This window comes from Callithrix jacchus, chromosome 6 (genome assembly GCF_049354715.1).
Source record: "Callithrix jacchus isolate 240 chromosome 6, calJac240_pri, whole genome shotgun sequence".
NCBI lineage: Eukaryota > Metazoa > Chordata > Mammalia > Primates > Cebidae > Callithrix > Callithrix jacchus.
This window is the reverse complement of record NC_133507.1, coordinates 9,286,774-9,308,447: the sequence shown is the minus strand read 5'-3', so window position 1 is coordinate 9,308,447 and position 21,674 is coordinate 9,286,774. Positions and strand designations below refer to the sequence as shown.

At 47.6% G+C, this 21,674-nt stretch overlaps 1 long non-coding RNA gene across 1 annotated transcript in view; it reads left to right on the top strand.

Annotated features, from left to right (window-relative positions):
* Window positions 1-1,842: 1,842 nt before the first annotated feature.
* Window positions 1,843-21,674, top strand: part of LOC118154457 (uncharacterized) — a 123,455-nt gene continuing 103,623 nt past the window's right edge. Inside the window, exon 1 of the long non-coding RNA XR_008481974.2 lies at window positions 1,843-1,966. This is a non-coding gene — a long non-coding RNA (uncharacterized LOC118154457). The remainder of the gene's footprint in view (window positions 1,967-21,674) is intronic.

The following is a 21,674-nucleotide window of genomic DNA, read 5'->3' as shown; positions in this document are numbered from 1 at the left end:
AGAATCACTTGAACCCAAGAGGTGGAGTGCAGTGAGCTGAGATCATGCCATTGCACACCAGCTGGGCGACAAAAGCAAAAAAAAAACTCTGTCTCTAAAAAACAAAAAATCCCAAGAGTTGACTAAAGAGTCTAGAAAATATGTCTTAGAGAACACATATTCTGGATTTGTGTGTCTGTTTATCTCTGGTGCCATTTAGCTTGTTCCTCTACTTCTGGTATTTTTGGTAAACTCTAAGTTTTGCAGCACGCTGGGTCCAGGGTAGGCGTTTTTGGCAGGTATGTCTCATAGATGATGCTGTGTGCTAGGATACGTTTTTAGAGTTTCATCTCTAAAGGCAACTCTAAGTAGACAGCTCCCAGGCCTTGCAGAGTGATTACTAATTGACTCGAACGTTAAATAGGCAAGAATTATTTCTACCCGAGGAAAACCTAATGAGGAAAACATCTGGCCCCTTAGCAGAGGCTGGGAAATGCTTGCATCTCTTCCAGGGACTAGCCAGTGCCTGACAACGCACAGCGCTTTGTTAACGTGCATTTTCTGACCCCATATGTTCCTGTGGTTGAGGGGAGGTGAGGCGCAGGGCAGCGCGTGGAGAAGAAGGCCTGGCCAGGACGCTTGGGTTTTGTTTCCACGGAGGATTTGGCTCTTCGTTTATTTACACCATGGTGGATGTTTTCGTCCCTCACCTCCCCTCTAATCCCATATTTCATCTCTCTGGCCAACAACCGAATAATAAAGTAAATAGATAGGACAAGCTGGTGGGTCCCACAGAGCAGGAGCTGATGAGACTTACTTGAAAATTCCTTTCTTTAGATTTTTAATTCTGTGACTCAGAATTGTATTTAAACACCCCCCCCCCAAAACACACACACACACCCCTCACGGAAATGTGGGTGGGAAAGTGCAGGACTGAGGGTCATTATGTCTCTCTGTTCCCACCTATCCTAAGTGGCCATTTCTAGATGCCATTTTCAAATTGTTTCCTTCCTGTAACAAGAGCCTCTTGTACTAAAGAAAATCATGCTTCCTGAAATGTGGGTTTCTGGGGTCTGAAAAGACACAAGGTGAGTGTAAGGAAGTGGAGCATCCGGGGCTCCCCTCAGGGGGCACAGGGCTCCCCTCAGGGGAGGGGGCTTCCGCCTGGCCCTGAGCCCATTGTGGCCTGCCCCTCGGGCCATTGCCATCACTTCTTCCTCCGGACTCCATGGTCCTCGGGCCTTACTGGCTGTGATGGCCTAAAGGCTTTGGTTACTGACAACTTAGCAACCTGGGTGCACGTGCGCGTGCGTGAGTGCGTGAGTGCGTGCATGCGTGCGTGTGTGAGAGCGTGCGTGTGCGTGAGTGCGTGTGCGTGTGTGCGTGTGCGTGTGTGCGTGTGCGTGTGCGTGTGTGCGCTTGCGGGATGCCCTCTCTTCCATGCAACTCTTCTCAGTGACCCTATGAGGCAGGCACTCCGTCGGTTACAGGAGGATGAAGAGGAAACTGAAGCACAGAGAGGCAAAGGGAGTGGCCCGAAGTCATAGGGCGAGGAAGCCGTGGAAGGCACGGTAGCCACATGTCTGTCCCTAGGAACTCTCAGGGGCCTCCGCTACAGACAGACCATGCCGGATGGAATCGAACTGATCCCTTGGCTGGCTTTACTGTGACATCCTTAAACCATTCACTCAGAGCCCAGGTGACGTGTCTCGGGGCACTGGCCACTGTGGGTTGGGTTTTGCTGGAAAAAAAACCTTGGCACATTCCACTGTGAATTGCTTACTCCTCTCAGACCACGGGCTCCAAGGCTTCTGGCTGACCCGCGGGCATTGCACGGGCTGACAGGCGTGTTTGGTTCCTTCTCAGCCAGTCCAGCGAAGGGCTGGGTAACTGTCGGAGAGCCCAGCTCCCGAATCTAATTCAAGAAATACCAGTCAGCGAAAAGCACCATGGTCTTCGGCTTGAAAAACTTCTTGGTGAATAAGAGGTAACATTTCATTTTATTTTCTGGATGTATCTTCCCACCCATCCTCCCCAACCCCTAGAAAATCTAGTTACTGTGACGCCGTAACAACCAGCAAGCTTGAGATATGTTTTAGCTTAGACAGGGAGTGATGCGGCCATGGGTGGAAGCTCATGCCCAGGTCTGAAGGATTTCTCCTGCACGTGCATGCAGGACAGATGGGGCTGTCCTCCTAGGGGCGGCTCCTAGGGCTCCAAGGGGAGGACAGCGCTCCCAGCGTGGGAGCAGCACTCGGCTCACTTCTGAAGGGCTTAAAGCTTTCTGCGAGAGACAGCTGGGCTGAGTCCTGGCAGGAATTTGCCTTGCCTTAAGATGGTGGGTCCAACCCCCACTACCATCACAGGAGTCTGGGGAGTGCGAGAAAACCTGGCTGCTTCCCCCTGGGTAAAATGAGTCCTGAATGAAGCAGGCTTTAGTAGACGGTTCAACACATTTGGCGCCTCATTTTCTGAATCCCGAATCAAGACTTATGATTTCTCTATGAGCTTTATGCTGTTTGGGGATTTAGGAGGCAGCTTGGAACAGGGTATTTTGTAGCTGAAATGTGAATTTCTGGGACATTCTGACAGCTTATGAGGACCGAGGTTTACACATTTGGAATTGTCACTTTCCTGGAGATTCCAGGGTGTTTGGTCGCTGTATTAGTTTGCAAGGGTTGTTACAGGGCGCCACAACCTGGGGACTTAAACAGCAGAAATGTATCATCTCCCAGTTCCGGTGGCTGAAAGCCCAAAATCAAGGTGCTGGTAGGGTGGGTTCCTACTGAGGGCTGGGAGGGAAACTCTGCTCCAGACCCCTCTCTAACTTCTGAGGGTTTTCTGGCGATCTTCGGGGTCCCTTGGCTTGTTGAAGACTCATCCTGATCTGTGCCTTCGTGTCCATGTGGCACTCTCCCTGTGCATATCTGTGTCCACATCTCTCCTTGTTATAAGGACACCAGTCTAATTAGATTAGGGCCCACCCTAATGCCCTCAGCATAGTGCAGTCTGCAAAGACTCTATTCCCTAGTAAAGTTACAGTCTGCAGTGCTCGGGCTGAGGATTCAACACACGAATTTTAGTTGGGAACGCAATTCCGCCCATGAGAGTCATCGTATTTGGCTCCACATAGCCATGGCCTGCTTGGTGCAGTCAACCTCTACCTGGGCCTTGGACACTTGATTAAGACCAGAAGGTTGAGGGCTCATGTTTCAAAGCATGTTCATCGAAGTGGCAGGAGGCTGTGAATCACAGGGACGCAGTTCTGGGAGCGCTGGGTATATGTGCAAGTCGCTTCAGGGAGAGAAGAGGAGATGGGGAGAGACGGGGTGTTTACACTATTGCTGGGAAGCCGTGGGCACTGCGCCTGGCTGCCTTGCTCCAGCCCTGTTAATACATAGGCTGTTCAGGACCCTTTCCCCAGAGCCCCAGGCTGGGCTCTGGCACTAAGGCCCACACCTGCAATTGAAAGACTTGAGGTATTAGAAAGTAAGCCCCACCTCGCCCGGCAAGACTTCCCGAGAGCTGCCAGGTGAGCACGGCAGAAGGTAACCCTACTGTTTTAGTATCTGGAAGCCACCAGAAAGGGGTGAGTCCTGCTGATGGCTCTGCTGTTAATGGGGCCGTTTCCAGTGCAGCTTAGGGGGCAGAGACAGGAACAAATGTTTCATGCACTTATCTCCACCCAGCGATTCTTCTTCAACATGGAAACGGCTGCTGGGTAGCAGGGAGGTGAACTCTGCACTTGGATTCTACTGGGGAGAACTTAGGGAAAGCTCATTTGCATCTTGGGTTAAAGCACCCTGATGCTGCACCTCTTTCTGGGAATCTTTGTGGAATTAGATGTACCTGTATTCAAGTCCTGACTGCACACCTCTGTGCTGCATGGTGATGTGTAAGCCAGCTCACACCCAGAGACTCAGTTTCCACGTCTGGACGGTGGGCACAGGGCTCCTGTGAAGAGGACCCAGATGATGGGTGTCAATAGGCACTGGCAAATGACAGCCAGCAAGTTAAGCAAGCTGCATCCAGCCAAATTGCTCGGCTTCTGCTTTGCTAGGGTTATTTCCCCCACCCCACCCCACTGCAAAATCCATACTGTTAAAATGGAGGCAAAAAGCACTCCCTAAAATATCTGTGACTCTAATTCCTGTAATCACCCAAAACTCCCCCATTTTTTTTCCTTTTTAAGAGGAATTACCCAATAAAGTAATAATTTGTTTATTAGTGGTTATCTGTGCACATTTGCAAAAGGGGGAGACCAGTGGAAACAGCCGTATTCACGGGGGGAAAAAAAAAGCTCGTGTCCTATTTGTGTGTTTCTGTGTGTGTGTGTGTGTGTGTGTGTGTGTGTATGTTTTAATGAGCCACAGTCGCTACAGCATGATCTGCTGGGCATGGGGATTACCGAATACTCTAGCGTTGAAGTCTCTAGATTGTACCACCATTGTAAGATGCACCGTCAGGCTAGTAAAAGCTTTTCAGAAGGGAAAAATGCCACCATCTTAATATATGCATTGGTTGTAAAAGGCATCATGAATTCAGAAATGTTAAAAAGATGGTAAAATGTAAACCAGGAAATATGGTGTGTGAATGCTAACCATCCGGCAGAGGGCAGGACAGCCACTGCCTCATTAGAGGTGTGGAGACAGAGCAGGGGGCAGTTTGGGGGCTGCTGTTGAGTTTGGGGTTGTGTAGGTGGGAGCCTCATATGCTTGAGATTGGCCCAAATGTGCCCCCTCAGAAAAGCACGGCTTGTTCTTTTCATCTCCAGGACCCACTTAGGGAACGCTTTTTTGTACTTTTCTTTTTTTTTTCTTTTGAGACGGAGTCTTGCTCTGTTGCCCAGGCTGGAGTGCAGTGGTGCGATCTCAACTCACTGCAAACTTCACCTCTTGGGTTCAAGCGATCCTCCTGAGAAGGTAGGACTACAGGCATGCACCACGACGCCCAGTTAATTTTTGTGTTTTTAATAGAGATGGGGTTTCACCGTGTTGACCAGGATGGTCTCCATCTCCTGACCTCATGATCTACCCACCTCAGCCTCCTGCGTGCTACAATTCCAGGTGTGAGCCACCAAGCCTGGCCTCTTTTTTAAATTATAGATTGATAAATTATAGTTGTATACATTTATGGAGTACAAAGTGTTGTTTTGGTTTATGAATACAATGTGAAAAAATTATTCCAGGCTAATTAACATATCACCTCAACAGTTTTAACTTTTTTGTGGTGAGAACACTTGAAGTTTACTCTCTTCGCGATGTTAAAATGTGCAATACATTATTATACTATTTTATTAGGATGTACACTCCTAATAAATTTATCTCCAAGGAAAATAAAATTCCTCCTTGTTTCTAACTGAGGCCCTGTACCCTTTGACCATTCTTTCCAATTTTCCCCAACCCCTGACTCTGGTAACCGCCATTCTATTCTCTGCTCCCTTCCCTCCCTCCTTCCCCGCTCCCTTTCCCTTGTTTTGAAACAAGGCCTTACACTGTCACCCAGGCTGGAACGCAGTGGCATGAACATGGCCCGCTGCAGTTTTGACCTTTCAGGCTCAAGCAGTCCTCCCGCCTCAGCCTCCTGGGTGGCTGGGACCACAGGCCTGTGCCACCACACCTGGATAATTTGTAAAATCTTTTGTGGAGATGGGGGCATCACTGTGTTGCCAGGGTTGGTCTCTAACTCTCCAGGGAGCCTCCCATCCCAGCCTCCCAAAGTGCTGAGATTACAGGCATTAACCACCACGCCCGGCCATCCGCTTGTTTTCGATTCTACATATAAGTGAAACGTGTGGTATTTATCTGTCTGTGCCTGGCTCATTTCACTTAGCATAATGTTCTCCAGTTCCATCCATGTGGCTGCAAGTGGCAGAATTTCCTTCTTTTTATAGCCAGCAGTGCTCCATGGTGTATGTGTACCATGTTTCCTTTATCCATTCACTTGCTGATGGACTCTGAGGTTGATTCCATATCTGCCACAGTGAATGTGCAAATACCTCTTTCACATACTGAACTCAAATCTTTTGGCTAAATCCCTGGAAGTGAGATTGCTGGATCTATGGCAGTGCTATTTTTGGTTTTTTGAGGACCCTCCATACAGTTTTTCATAATGGCTATGCTGATTTACCAACAGTGTTCAAGCGTTTCCTTTTCTTCATATTTTTTTTAAAGTTAGGCCTTGAGGCTTACTTTTATCTGTTTGGCCTGGGCAAAATTGCTAAGGCTAGGACATATAGGAGCACACAACTGGCCCAGCAAAGTGGTGCCTTTTGCAACCTCCTATCCCAACCCCTCTCACTGCAGCCTCCACCTCCTGGGTTCAGCCGATCCTCCTGTCTCAGCCTGCCGGGTAGCTGGGACTATAGGCCCACTGCATTCCCCAGGTGGGACTGCGTCACTCCTCTGGTACATGGGTTGCTTTGAGCTGATATGATTTTTTCTTCACTCAATGGGTTGGCCTTCCATCTCTCATATCTAATATTTATAGTTTTTCACATTTTCACATTTCTGAAATAGGTTGTGGCTTAAAATTGATGGCACCTTATAGTTTATAATATATGGTAGCTGAGTCAGACTCACCTGTCAGCAATTCTCAGGCCAGGTTTGTTTCCTGACCTTGTCCCTGGAGTGAAATGAAAGCTTCTTTTTTTTAAGATTTTTTTTTTTTTTTTTTTTTTTTTTTTGAGATGGAGTCTCACTGTGTCACCTAGGCTGGAGCTCAGTGGCACAGTGATCTCAGTTCACTACAACTTCCACATCTTGGGTTCAAGCTATTCTCCTGTCTCAGCCTCCAGAGCAGCTGGGATTACGGCATGCCACCACCACACCTGGCTAATTTTTTAATTTTTAGTAGAGATGGAGTTTCACCATGTTGGCCAGGCTGGTCTCGAACTCCTGACCTCAAGTGATCCACCCACCTTGGCCTCCCAAAGTGCTGGGATTACAGGCATGAGCCACAGCACCCAGCGAAACAAAAGCTTCTTGTGGTCCTGTGGGCCCCACTCATCTCTTCTTGGCTAGGGAATAGGTGTTGCTGATTGGTTGGGGATACAATCATGGGGGTATGGGGAATGGTCCTTGTGCACTGAGTCTGCTTCTGGGTGGGGTCCACAGAAATCAGTGGTCCTGGTGGAGTCATCCAGTAGGCAGAAATGCAAACGTCTGCCAGGCATGGCGGCTCATGCCTGTAATCCCAGTACTTTGAGAGGCCAAGGCAGGTGGATCACAAAGTCAGGAGTTCAAGGCCAGCCTGGCCAACATGGTGAAACTCCATCTCTACTAAAAATACAAAAAATAGCCAGGTGTGGTGGTGGGCGCCTGTAGTCCCAGCTACTTGGGAAGCTGAGGCAGGAGAATTGCTTGAACACAGGAGGCAAGTTGCAGTGAGCTGAGATCACACCACTGCACTCCAGCCTAGGTGACAGAGTGAGAGTCTGTTTCAAAAAACAAAACAAAACAGAAATGCAGAAGTCTGAAAACACATCTCAAAAGGCCAGTCTTAGGCTCTACAATCATGATGTTATTTACAGGAGTAACTGGGGAGGTTGCAAACCTTGTGACCTCCAGAGTAATGGCTGGTAATAGTTTAGCTGTGAACGCAGGCTCCTCTAAGCCGTTTAACCCACTGGCCTTTCGTTAGTTTTACAGAGGCAGGTTAGTTTGGGGGAAGGGTTGCTATCATTTAAATTATAGACTAAATTTCTCCTAAAGTGAGCTTAGTCCACACTCAGGAATGGCCAAGGGCAGTTTGGAGGTGAAAGGCAAGATGGAGTTGGTTAGGTCCGATCTCTTTTACCGTCGTAGTTTTCTCACTGTTACAATTTTTGCAAAGGTGGTTTCAATGTCATTGAACTGCCTCTATCAAAAAACTCTGACGTCTGATGGTTTTGCAGCATTCACAATTCAAGGGTGCTTTAAACACTTAGTAGCATTTCGTCATTAGATGTGAAAGGATATTTTAATGCAGGGCTGGGTCTCTAACTCTAGCGGCAATTGGTATTTCCAGTCCAAATACTGCAATAGACAAACGCTCCAAATCTTATTTCTTCACAGGCTCCTTTGTCGTGGACTCTAACAGAGTCTTCTCTAAACATCAAAGTTACTTGAGGGCCGTCTGAGCAGGCAGGGGGTGGTTTCCTGTGGACCCTGCTGGTGTTGAGGCTTTACTTGTGGGCCCCAAGGCCAGTAAGATTCCCTGGGGGGGTGGGTCTCCTGGTTCTAGTTCTGATACTCCACTTATGATCTCCAGGGCTTTAAACAAGTTACTCTGTTTCCCCCCAACAGAGTCTGTCCTGGCTGACATTTAGAAGCTCTCAGGCCTTAGGGAAGGATAGAGGATGAATATCATCCTTCAGTATCTGATTCCATTTGCAATGAGAGGCTCTGAATTCCTCTTCAGGGTCACTGGACACATCCCGTGGGATCTGGTGTCTTGGCTGAGTTTCCTTGAGAGCTGATCTCCTACAGAAGCAGGGTTAAGGAAAACCTACCATGTGCTCATGGGTGGATTGAGATCAAGGCCAGAGCCTCAAAAAGACCACTGATGACAAGTAAGCTCCTGTGCTATGGTGCCAGCGGATGCTCTGGTGGAACACAGAACGTGGGTGCACTTCCTAGGACACCAGGGTAGGGATGCCCAGGTGCTGAAAGAGACATGGAGGGCAAGGCAGGCCCCGGAGAATGGGGGAGCTGGAATCACTCCAGGAGAACAGCCTTGTGCTCCCGTGTTGCCTGGTTGGCTGGAAAGTAGCTGTGGGCTTTCTAGAGCGCACCCTGGGCTGCATCTATGTCAAGACAAGATCAACAAGAGAGCACTGATTCTCCAGCAGAGATAGAGGGAGGTGGCCGCACACCCCAGGGGCTGTTTTATTTGTTCATTCATTTGTTTATTTAAGTTCATATAGCTAGGGATGATTTTAAAAAACTGTTATTTTAGGTTCAGGAGTACATGTGCAGGTTTATTTAAATTTTAGATTCAGGGATACATGTTCAGGTTTGTTCAGGGGTACATGTGCAGGTAAACTTGTGTCATGAGATTTGTTGTACAGATTATTAGGTCCCCAGGTACTAAGCCTAGTACCCAATAGCTATTTTTTTCTGCTCCTCTCCCTCCTCCCAGCGTCCACACTTAAGAAGGCCCCAGTGGCTGTTGTTCCCCTTTGTGTACATGTATTCTCATCATTTAGCTCACACTTGTAAGTGAGAACATGTGGTATTCAGTTTTCTGTTCCTGTGTTAGTTTGCTAAGGATGGTGGCCTCCAGCTCCATCCATGTCCCTGCAAAAGACATGAGCTTGTTCTTTTTTATGGCTGCGTAGTGTTTCGTGGTGTACATGTACCACATTTTCTTTACCCAGTCTGTCATTGCTGGGCATGTAGGTTGATTCCATGTCTTAGCTATTGTGAATAGAGCTGCAATGAACATATGCATGCGTGTGTCTTTATGGTGGAACGATTTACATTCCTTTGGGTGTATACCCAGTAATAGGATTGCTGGATCGAATGGTAATTCTGTTTTTAGCTCTTTGAGGAATCGCCACACTGTCTTCCACAATGGCTGAACTAATTGACACTCCCATCAGCAGGGTGTAAGTGTTCCCTTTTCTAGCAACCTCCCCAGAGTCTGTTACTTTTTGGCTTTGTCATAATCAAGGGCTGTTTTAAAGAGCTCTGGAAGCAGCTTCCTTCCTGCCACCAGCTGGTCCTAGGTGTGGTGGGAAGGGGGTCCCATTAGCACCCTGTATGCTGCTGTGGTGTGTTCTGGGGCTCGGGACACAGTGGGCCTGGGACCCCTGGCCTGGACGGCACCTCCCTGGAATGCTGGAAGGTAGGTACAGCTCAGCCCCGACTGGGAAGGGCACAACTGGAAGCAACTGTGCTGTCTAGTTTGCCTGTCTTGGGGTTTTGGGGAGTTTTCCCTCTTTGCCTCTCTAAATGATTTTCAGCTTTACAGTTTCCTACTTAGAAAGGAGAGCAGAAGAAAGCTAATGTTTCCTGAGCCCTTGCGCCAGCCATGTTAGAGGTGTCTTATCCTTTTAAAGCTTCCTAGCCACCCTGCAGGGAAGTGTCATTCTCCTGTTTAGCAGGCCAAGAACTGAGAGAGACAGGCTAGGCTCCTTGTGGAGTCTGGGTGCAGATTTGCATCCTGGGGGAGCTGACCCTGGTATAGCCTTCCCTCACCCCTAATGGGGAGTAAGCCCTCGTCCCCCTCATAGCAGCGCCTGCTGGACGTCCCCCGAAGGGACAGAAGTCATCTTGACAAAAGGCGTGGAGGCCAGGTGCAGTGGCTCACACATGCTATCCCAGCACTTTGGGAGGCTGAGGCAGGTGTATCATCTGAGGTCAGGAGACTGAGACTAGCCTGACCAACATGGCAAAACCCCGTCTCTACTAAAAATACAAAAATTAGCCAGGTTATGGTGATGGGCACTTGTAATCTCAGTTACTTGGGAGGCTGAGGCAGGAGAATCGCTTCAACCCAGGAGGTGGAGATTGCAGTGAGCTGAGATTGTGCCACTGCATTCCAGCCTGGGCGACAGAGCAAGACTTCTCAATAAATAAATAAATTAATTAATTAAAAAGACTTGGAGGTTGGAAACTGCCCCTGCTGCTGGCCCTAAGGGTGCTGGTCGCAGTTGTTGTGGAGAAATTAGCCCCTTGGGAGGTGACAGGCTCAGGACGGGCGGCCATACCCAGGGAGCTCTGCCAGGAACCCCGCAGCTCCAGAGGAGGAGAGTGAAGATGGCCATTGGAGGGTGAGGGGATACTGGCTGCTGGCACTAATACCCCCTGCATCTCAGCAGCTTGGTGCACAGGCCTCAGTGTTCCACTCTAGGAACAGCAGTCCAAGGCAGACGGACCTGGGCAACGGCAGCCCATCCATAGAGGCCTAGATCTCTCCATCTTGTGTCTTTGCCATCCCCCAGAGCCCCAGACTTCCTCCTTCTCCAGCTGGAGAATGGAAGGAAGACTCAGTCACATCTGCCTCAGAAGCGACACTCAGCACGTCTGCCAAAATTCCTCTGGCAAGAACTAGTCGCTTGGCCTCACCCTGAGGTGCAAAAAGGGGAAAATGTCATCCCTGGCAGGGCTATTGCTCGACAGGGCTGTCTCCCATGTGCCACCCCCCAGTTGGAGGTGAGCACACTTTTTTGGTGAGCACAGAGCCTTCTCTGTGGTAGCGGGGTCAAGGGCCCGAGGGAAGCAAGTGATTGTGAGAAAAGGCAGCTCCCTGAGGGCCACCTGCTGGAGGATAAAGACAAGGGTGAGCCCGCAGTTCCCAGTCATGGGAAGATATGTCAGCTGCACACATGAGCAAAGGCTGGGCCAGAGTGTGGTTCCTTACACACGAGATGTTCTCCGACCATGCTTTCTGAGCTGGTGCCTTGGTCTTCGAGAGTGGACTTAGAGCCAGGAGCCCTGGTGGGGAGCAGTAGGGAGCAAAAGAGCGACAGGGGGTGTCAGGAGATGGGTAGTTAGAGCAGAGTCAAATGTGGGGGTCCTTTCAGGCCAGGGCGCCCCAGAGGTCAGTGTGTCCTTGGCACTAGCTCCTCAGCCCTCTCCTGGAGACAGCTGGGCTCATGGGCAAGTGACCTGTGGGGTTTTCACAGATGGGTCATCCCTTACTGTCTTCCCTGGCCAGTGGCTTGGAAATGGTCACCCAAAAATCCACCAAAGGCATATGCGAATAGGTGAAGTTAATTCTGGATTTGACTTCAGAGATCGATTGGGATGATGAAAACCTTGGAAATCCGGGCGAGTGACTTGAATTTTAATCCTTCAGTGTGTTTCACAAGTGAGGAAAGCAGATGACTAATATTTTATCTTTCAAGAGCCCGGAATCAATCTTCCTGTGTGTGTTTGGCTCCTTGGATATTCATTCAAAAGGCATCACGTTAGGTGTCGTGAAACAGAAACCGTCTATAACCCAGTGGGAAGTGAGTGAGGCATGAGTAAGACCCGGGGAGCGGAGGACCAGCCGAAGGGGCTTTTTCTGAAAACAAAGGAAGAGTGACTTAAAGAGAGGAATGTTTGCTTAGTGACGTGTATAGCTCCTAGATAGTTGTCCTTAGGAGAAAAAATTGAAGGTGAAGTGCACCGCATGATCAATTATATCTTTATCCTCCTTCTGCATACCGCTCCCCATACATGTCCGCTCAGCCAAAAATGATTTAATATGCAAAACCAGAAATCCAAGTGGGAGCAAAACCTAATCATGATAATTAAATGGGTAAACGTGTTGTGCCAAAAGTTTAGCAATGTTGTAATCAAGTGAGTAAGAGTTTCTCAGAGATGCTCAATGTGAAGCTTCTTGGTGCATAAGGAAATTCAGTGAACTTTCAACTGGGGCGGTGTGAGTCAAAGGCAGGAATGCACTCCTTTAGCTTTATTCGGAAACCCTCAGGGTGGACTGAAAGGGTGATGGAAAGAGAGAGATGGAAGGGGGAAAAGGGGGAGCCTTCTAATGGATCGAATGCTTTCATGTGGCCAGCCAAAGAAAAAAAATTCTTGCCGGAAGCAGAGGACAGGGAGGCATGACATCACTCAGCCCAGGATTACAAGAACATGAGGAGCAAATTCCGGGAAGAGTGAGTGGTGCAGCCTCTAAATGCTGCTGCTGAATGAGGAAGGTAGCTCTGTTAGGCACAAAAACTTCCAGGTTTTCCCCAAGTCAGAGTGTTAGGCAGGAATGGTTCCAGGGTTAAATCACTGCTGAGCTGTGTCATATCAGCTGCATGGGTGGGAGCGTCTGGAGGAGAGAGAAAGAGAGAGAGCATGGGGAAATGAGAAATGAGGGAGAGCCCTGGGACAGGTGTGGGGTGAGGGGCTCTCTAATAGTGATAGTAATTTGCCCTCAAAATAAATCAAGCAACCCCCCCCAAACAAGGTGCAAAGAAGAGGCAGCCAACACAATGTAGGGCAGAAGCTTGACTCCAGACCCTTCCTAGTTGATACTGGGGGGTGGTGTGCTGCCCAGGACCTCAGGGCCATATCTCAGTCATTGCTATGGGCCACACGTGGTGCCCTGCTTCTGCGAGGACCCTGTCCCCAAGCACAGTCCCTGCTGTGCTCTTTGGCTCAGAGCATGAAGACTGGGCTACTGGGGTCTGAGCCCCAGCAAGCCTGACTTCCCAGCCTCCTGGCTGTGGGCGCGGTGTTAGGATAGAAACTCAGGGTTGTGTCTAAAAGCACTAAACCTTAAAAAGAAGGCAAGCCTTCCTTCAGAGCCTCCACACTGCCTCCATGCCCTGCCCACTCCTCAATCAGCCACAGGAAGAGGGCATCCTGCACCCTTTGGTACCCTGGTCCCTGTGTAGGGAGGCACCTTTCTGGGGGAGCCTGTAGCCAGAGGTTTGGGGCTGCAGGGGGCCTGCTCTGTGTGCCCCAGTGACACCAGTGCAATAGAAGTGGAATGTTGTAGCGCGACCCTCCAGCCCACCAAGTGGTTCATTGTGTATCACCAAGTCAGAGGTAAGGCAAAAACCTGTTTATCACATAGTCAATATGCCAAGACATCAGTAACACCAGGTGAGGGGCTGTCATCAGTATGCCCACCCCTGTAGTGGGATGGAGCTCCTTGCGATCTGAGAGCACATGATGCAGAGCAAGAACGTGCTTTGCTTTTGTCTTCCCTTTCTACATCCCCTCTGCGCTCCAACTGTGATTTGAGGCATAGGCACTGTGTACGACAGACCCAGGCTAGAGTCTTGGCTGTGCCCTTTCTAGACAGTGACCTAGAGCATGTCATTTTACACATCAGCATCTCCATCTCCTGTGTAAAGGGCGTGTGGAGGAGAGCTCCAGAGCTTGCCTGGATCCAGTGCTCTGCTCTGTTGGACCTCAAGGGAGTTTCTGTTTTCCTGCCTTCTCAGGCAGGACCATAGCACTGCTCTCAGCCAAAGGGCCAGGAGGGAAGTGATGAAGATCACTTTTGGGCCAAATCATTACATCGTTTGTGATGTTGGTTTTACCCATAATCCCTCTGGAGAAATGCTCCAAATGGAGCCACATGTGCTGCCCTGCTGCTGCGAGGACTCTGCCCCCAGCACAGTCCCTGCTGTGCCCTTTGGCTCCGAGCATGAAGGCCAGGCTACTTGGGTCCGAGCCCCGGCAAGCCTGACTTCCCAGCTGTGCACGTGACCTTTCTTCTTTTTGTTTGTCACCTCATCCCTTTCTCTTTTCCTCATTTGATTTTAAAAGATTTGTAAATTTTATTTTGTTCTCAATCTTATTTCCACTAAGAATATGAACTGCTTGATTTTGTCAAGATGTAGGGTGTGTGAATCCTCTGTGTATCTTGCAAACGTCATTTCACCAGAATGTTTAAGGAGGGCCCTCAATACTCAAGAATCAGTGCATAATGGCCTGAGATTCCCAGGTGCACACGTGCACGCACGCACATGCACACACCCCCCCCCCAATGGAGACGGTCGCTGATTTGAGTACTATTAGGTTGTCCTGTCTCATACCTGCTTATAAGAGTTGTGCCAACTGGTGTTTTGTAAATGCCTGAAAGCCCTGGCCAGCTCGGATGGATGCCTTCACAATAACCGGAGAGGATGTTGAATTCCCAGGGCAAACTTGGGAGGCACTAAGGTCCCTTTCTCTTGTGATTAGAATGATCCCATTACCTCCATAGATGATTGGCCCAAGACATTGAAACTTGGGAAATGAACCTGCACCCACCCTTGGTCCATGGGTCACAAGTGGAGCCCACTTCTGCACAGGAGTTTCAAACCAGGGTCTGTGTGTCGGCTTCAGGGTCTTTCCTAATTCATTGAAAATTGTGTGGAAAGGGTATGTAGCTTTATTGGATTCTCGAAGAAATCTGTCATCTTCTGAACCTTAAGAACAAGTAGATCAGGTTAATGCATTCTAAGGTAGAAGGAATTTTGGTCAATTGTGCAAATAAATGGAAAGATATACTTTGCCAATAGTTGCAGAGAAAGATGGGATGAAGCCAATTCTAGGCACTTGATTAACATTATTGTTACTTTCCTTGTAATTCCTGGCCTGAAAGCCTCCCTTGGTACCGCTTTTCCCAGCCAAGTGGTGCTTTCTTCCAAATGCCTTGTGGTGCCTCTCAAATTTTGGAGGGCAGCCAGTGCCATGACTTCAGGACATGCTTAACTTCCCAGGCCTCTAAAGGGTTGTGCAAGTGACCTTTATTCTTTTTGTCTGTCCCCCCACTTCTCTTTTCCTCATTGTTTTGTGAATTTTAAGATTTTTATATTTTATTTTCTTCTCGATCTCATTTCCACAAAGAATATGAAGTGTGTCATTTTGTCAAGATGTAGGGTGTGTGAATCCTCTGTGTATCTTACAAATGTCATTTAACCAGAATGTTTAAGGAGGGCCCTGGATCCTCAATAATCAATTAATAAAATCATCGAATTCACTGAGGATTGACGCAGAAGAGTTTCCATTTGCGTCGTCACTGACAAGGCACGAGGCATGTGTTTGCTCTCTGCCTTGGGAAACAGCGATCGTCTCCAGCACTGATTCTTTTGTTGGATGGTTGGATGGTTCCTTGGGGCACCGATAGCCTTTAAGGTTTCCTTCTCGCTGGTGACAAGGCCAAGACTTATTTGTGGATATGGCTATTGTTACTGTTCTTTTAGTATGTTCTTGATGTGAATTTGTTTTATTGTAGAAAGGATCTAGTGCATTTAGAGTTTTGATTATGTTCCAGCTTGTTAAGGGTTTTGCTCTGCTGTACAGTTTGTGAGTTGAAGAGGCCAAAAGTGTAAGGAGCTCCAGGAAGCTTCCAGCTGCCCCTGGAAGGGACACATGTGCCCACATTGGCCAGACATAGGTTTGAGACAGACACATGTTTCTCCATGTTGAAGCTTCTCCAGCTCCTGGAGACGGACCCTGTGTTTGTCATTGGCCAGGGAGGTCCTCTCCAGCCTTTCTCTTTTGGACACTTTTACCCAGGGGTATAAGTAATTGTGGCTCTCAGTCCAGTGCTCCTGTAGTGACCTGTATTGAGAGGTGTGCCAACAGTGCAAGGAACCCAATCAGGCCTCTGTTCCAGCTCCTCTCTGACTTGCCTGCTCGAGACAGTGACAGCCACATTCCCCTCAGAGAACAGGAGTCCACGCTGGCCCTTGTCCATTCTCACCCTGGTGCTCTGACTGTATAACAGGTGCTAACCAGCACAGTGTGGGGAGCAAAGGACACTGCAGCTTCTTGGCTCTGGCTTTTGGGCACAGGTATAACTGACCCTCAGTCCAGATCCCTCATGAAACTAGCCCTGCCTGGGGTCTGAGAGCAAGCCATGGAGATATGAAGAAGGGGAGCTCCAAGGGGTTAACTAACAGATGACCAGTGTCAAGAGCAGAGCTTGGTGCTAGGGCCCAGGGCCAGGAACGTAGCACCAGGTGGATCTGGGGTGACCCAAGAGAGATGGACATCCTCAGATGCCTTTGTGGTTCATCATGTGAGGGGGATGTCTTCTGTGGAAAGAGCCAGCCGACAAAGAATCAACCAACACGATCATTTTAGCCACTTATCAATCCCTTGGGTTAAAGTCCACTGGGTGTTTAACTGGCTCATCACATAGACGTACAGATTTTATGATGGGTTGACTGAGGGTTTATCAACTTCACAGTGGTGTGAAAGTTACACACATTGACTAGAAACCATACTTCAGCACACTATTCAATAAACTGCATGAGGTATTCAACACCTTATTATAAAATAGGCTTTGTGTTAGATGATTTTGCCCAACTGTAGATGAATGTCAATGTTCTGAGCCTGTTTAAGGTCAGCTAGGCAAAGCTGTAACGTTTGGTAGGTTAGGTGTATTAAATGCATTTTTGACTTATGATATTTTCAACTCATGAAGGTTGCATTGGGACGCAAGGCCATTATAAGTCAGGGAGCATCTATGGTCTTTACAGGCCAGTGTTCTCATGGACTAATTAGGGAGACTCTCAGAGAAGCTGTGTGAGGTGCCCAGAAGTCTTTGGTTCTTTAGTGGCAGAGGCAGGCTCAGGTTCAGTCCTCCTCCCTTCTGTCCATGGCTCCTTCACTCCCACCAGACAGTCCCATCCGTTCCCTTAATATATTGTCTTGAGTTTGTTTTAACACTTCTTTGTCTTCAAAGTCCAGCCAATTCAATGCCTTGCATCTGAACTCTTTATCTAGGGAGTTTGGAATACTCTCTATGCATCTTCTAAGACTTCTGGAATGTCGCTAACCTTAAAAGTAGGAAATCGTCAAGGAGGCACTTGAAAGTCCCTGACTTACAAGATCACTCTTAGTCATTCCTTACTAAGAATTTTCTCAACTTTCCTTTCTTAAGGGTTACCAAGCAAGTCACATTTTCATCAGCTAGACCTTCATGCTTGCTATGAGCCAGTTCAAAGAGAGTAGGGACTCGGGCTTTGGGCTCAGGCCAGCGAGCCTGGGCTGGCCTTGCTTTTGCCCTCATTCCTGGGTATCTGTGACACCTCATGTCACTGGATAAATGCAGTGAAGTGATTCCTTCACTAACGGTCAATGCCTTTTCTCAGGCCACAGAGCAAAGCCAAGTTAGGAAGACTCCAAGGTAACAGAGTTTTAGGAGCATAGAACCAGAGGGAGGAGAGAGCAGCTAAAAGATGCTGGAAGTGGCATGGCAGTGGCGTTCCATTTCAGGGGGCAGCATTTCACTCCCATTCTCTGACTTCCATTTCTCATGGGCAGTCACTGCCCTCAGCAGGATTGATGGAGCCTGGCTTCTCCTCTTAGCTCTTCTTCAGGCTTTATATGGACCTCAGGCAGTGGGCCTCATTAAGCATATGCTTCATCATAGTGAAAAGATAGGATTCTGAAGGTGTTACCCCGTGGGGGCCCTTTTCCTTTAGGGCTTCTAAGTGGCTCCTGCACTAAGACACATTCCGTGGCTGCAGGAAAATGAATCTCTGCCTACCCAGTATGTCTAGCATGATGGGACTTCATGCTTCAACTTTGTAGATAGTCTTAGGGATGGATATCAACTCCACAAGAATTTAGTGAATTAGCACGCCATCTTGTAAGGAATATATATATGGAGCGCCTACCACGTGCCAGGAGGCGCTGGGCACTCTCCCCTATGGTGCAGCACTTAATCCTCATGGAAAATTCTAAGATAGGTGCTGCTATCATCTCTACTTTAGAGACGACGCAAGTAGACTTAGCAAGAGGAAGTGGCTCTCCTTAGGCCACATGGACAAAGTGGCAGAACGAGGCTCAGACCAGGGGCTGTGCTGCTCCAGTGTCCACGTACTTCCTGTGAGCGGGTCAGCCTCTTAGTGATGATCGTGGCTTTGAGAGTTCAGAGGGAATGGCTTCAGCTGAGTGTCCAAGCATGCCATATCTTCAAAATGAGTACCTTCCTAGTGGGTAGAACTCAGAGAAGCAGAGAGGAAAGAGGGAAATTCCAAGAGGGTTGGGCCAGTAGTGATGAACACGCATAACTGGTTTGATGGATGCAGAGTGAACAAGTTTGGCCAGCATCAAGCAGCGTTTCTCAACAGGGGCACTACTGGCATCGGGATGGGACAATTGTTCAGTGTGTGGGACTGTTCCAGGCATTCGAGGGCAATTCCCATGCCTGGACCCTGCCCAAGAAGTGCCACCCCCATCCTAACGACAATGAAAATGCTTGTGCGCGTTTCCAAACACCCTCCAAGGCACCCCAGGTTGAGAACCACTAGAGCAAATGAGAGCCAGAGATCAGCTGGGGACTGTTATTGGGATTAGACTGAGGAAGGCCTTGAAAGCCAAACAAGGTTAGCCTTGAGGCTGGAGACAATGGAGAGTGACTGAAGGTTTATGAATGAAGAAGAGTGTGAGGAGCAGCCAGGGGGAGGCACTGGAGAAGGAGCGAACCTAGACTCCAATGAGCGCAGACTCTCAAGGGAGCTGAGAAGCCTAGCAGGCCACCTCCTGCCAGTCCTGCAGGGATCAGTCTTGTATTCACATGAAAGAGCCCCGCACCACCACCAGGAGAAGAATCATGAGACAGAAGTGTGTGGCTCCCTGATGAATCTCTAAAGGAGTCAGGGGCTCTGCTCAAGGTGTGGTGGGGAATCAAGGCTAGATCATAGAGAGAAAACCTACCCTGATATTGCTAACAGAAAGGAAGCAAGGAAGGAAGGAAAGCAGGGAGAGAAACTAGAAGAAAGATGACTGGGAAGCTTGCCAATGATTCTTTCTTTGCCTTTTGTGTTCAGTTTATTTAAACTGTCTGTGAGCCTGCATCCCTTTATCCAAGAGGTCATTAAACTTTGTCTTATAAAATTCATCACAGGATTAACTTGCAAACAAGGAACGTGCTGTACCAGCCATGGGTACTTGAGCTAGGAGTCTCAAGGAACTTGGTCCATACTAATAGGCCCTCTCCTGAGGGAGAGGCCCTTGACCTGTGATATCTCTAGGCAGAGAAGAGTACAGGGCTGTGGAGTAGAGGTTCATGTGAGCTGGCTGTCTCCACGTGTGTCCTGAAGGAGGCAGCTCCACTGGGGACTGAAAACTGAAACCTAGACCCCTTGTTGCCCTTTGGGACCACTGGGCATTGCTCTTTGTCCTGGAAAAGATGCTGCAACTGCTAGCATTCCAGTTACCAGACAGCTTCAAGAATGATATGTAGTTTTGTTTATAAGGAAAAATGCCAAGCCCCTAAGAAAATTCCCAGAACAATGATTGTAATTCATGACAAGACAGAGTATATGTAGTTTTTCTGGCGCCATCACCCAGGTTGTTGATGTAGGACCTTGTGGGATTTTTTTTTATCCTCCAAGGAAGTTATGCTTTTTCACCAAAATACTGATTTTTAAAAATGAAACTTCATGGCTCTTTCAGGAGGATTCAAAGGAATTCTAACCTAATATCCGTGTTTCTAAAGAACTTTCTCGACTCCATTTCAGCTGGGCTGTAAGTCATCATTTCTTATCCAGAGTAGGGGCTGATTTTGTAATGTGTTATCACATTGATATTGGATTTTAACTCAGAGGGTGGGGTGGTATGATCTTGGTATAATAAAATTTTAAATTCCCCAAGTCCTAATATCCACAACTATATGACAGCAGAACAAATTTTCTTATGTATTTAGTGAGGAACGCCACCCAGGATCATATTCCAAACTTCCACCAGTTCTGAAAATGTCTAGCCTGTATCACTTCAAATGTTGACTTGTCTCCATTCTTTTCCTCCTCTTCTCTAACACTGAGTAAATTAATGTTGGTCTTCTCATTCCATATTCTCTATTTCTTAACTTCTCTTTCATATTTTCTATTTTTGTCTCTGTGCTTCATTCTAGATTATATCTACTGACCTAGCTTCCAGTTCCCAAATTCTTTCTTCAGCTTTTTCTACTTTTGTTGAACCTGTTTACTGAGATTTAAATTGTGATTATTCCTTATTTTTATTCCTAGAAGCTCCATTTGGTTCAATTTCAAATTTGCAATGCCACTTTTTATAGTTTCCTGTTCTCTGCAGGATCATTTAAGCTTCAAAAATCTTTTAACATCAGTAAGTGTAGTTATTTTATAATCCGTGTCATGTGATTCAAGTGTCTGATTTTCTGCAGGTTTGTTTCTGTTGTTCATTCCTTCTGTTGGATCTCACTCATGGTGCCTTGTTTCCTTACATGCTTGATTTTTTTTTTATTGTAGAATGCTCATTGTCCTTGAAAAATTATTTGTGGGGTGAAGTGCTTCCCTTCAGTATTGCATTTTTTCTTCCTGAACTTGCCCTAGGTCACTACTGATCAGAGTACTTTAACCTAAATTCATAGTTAAGTTTAGTTTGGCACCATCCCAGGAATATGAATTTGGGATGCAGATCTCCCTGAAGGCCTGCTTATGATTGCAAATGTTGATAGAACATCACCATCCTCTCCTGCTCTGCTCAGTACCTCATTTAGTTCCCTCACTTGGATGGGAGAAGAAGATTACTACTGACTCATCTTGTTCTGAGGGTATAGCTTTTTGGGCTCATGATTTAATGTGGGGAGATTCTCCTGCTATACTCTTCACTTTTGCCTTTGTCCCCTCACCATCAGGAACCAATCAAAGTTAAAGTTTGCTGAATCAGCAGATGACCTCAAAGCAAAAGCAACTCCAGTGTTGCTCTTTCCTCTCTGGGGCTTCCTCTTTCTCTTAAACCTTTGACCAAATAATTCCTCAGTATTAGGTTTAAACATATGATATTATTATTGGTATCCCATTTTTGACTGTCGAAAAGGCAACTTTATCAAATCTAATATTTAGCCAGCTTTTGGATGCTTCAGAATATGTGTCTCTCCTATTTTATCTGATATTTGTCATTGTTTTCTGCAGAAGGGTTGACCCAAATAATCCAGTCTGTGAAATTCCCAGAAGTGGTGTCTGCCTTTCAGCTCTTCTGGCTAATGCTTGTGGGAAGACTTTCCCTTCTCCAAAGCCAGCTCACTCATACTTAAGTGTGATCTCTGGGAACTGTCTCCCACATAGTACCTTCTTATCTTGAATGACCACAGTTTTTCTCTTTCAGTTAACCCCTTCTCTTTTGCCATTTTGGGTTAGTAGTTCATGTTTCTCTCTACTGGAAAACTTTTCCATTAAATGAGAATGACTTCTTTCTCATCATCTCTCTTCTAACTGCTGTAGAAAGTAAATCAAGAAAGAAAAAGACCATAAAAAATGAAAAATAAGTGAACAGGAAATGGTTGAAAGGCAAAAATAT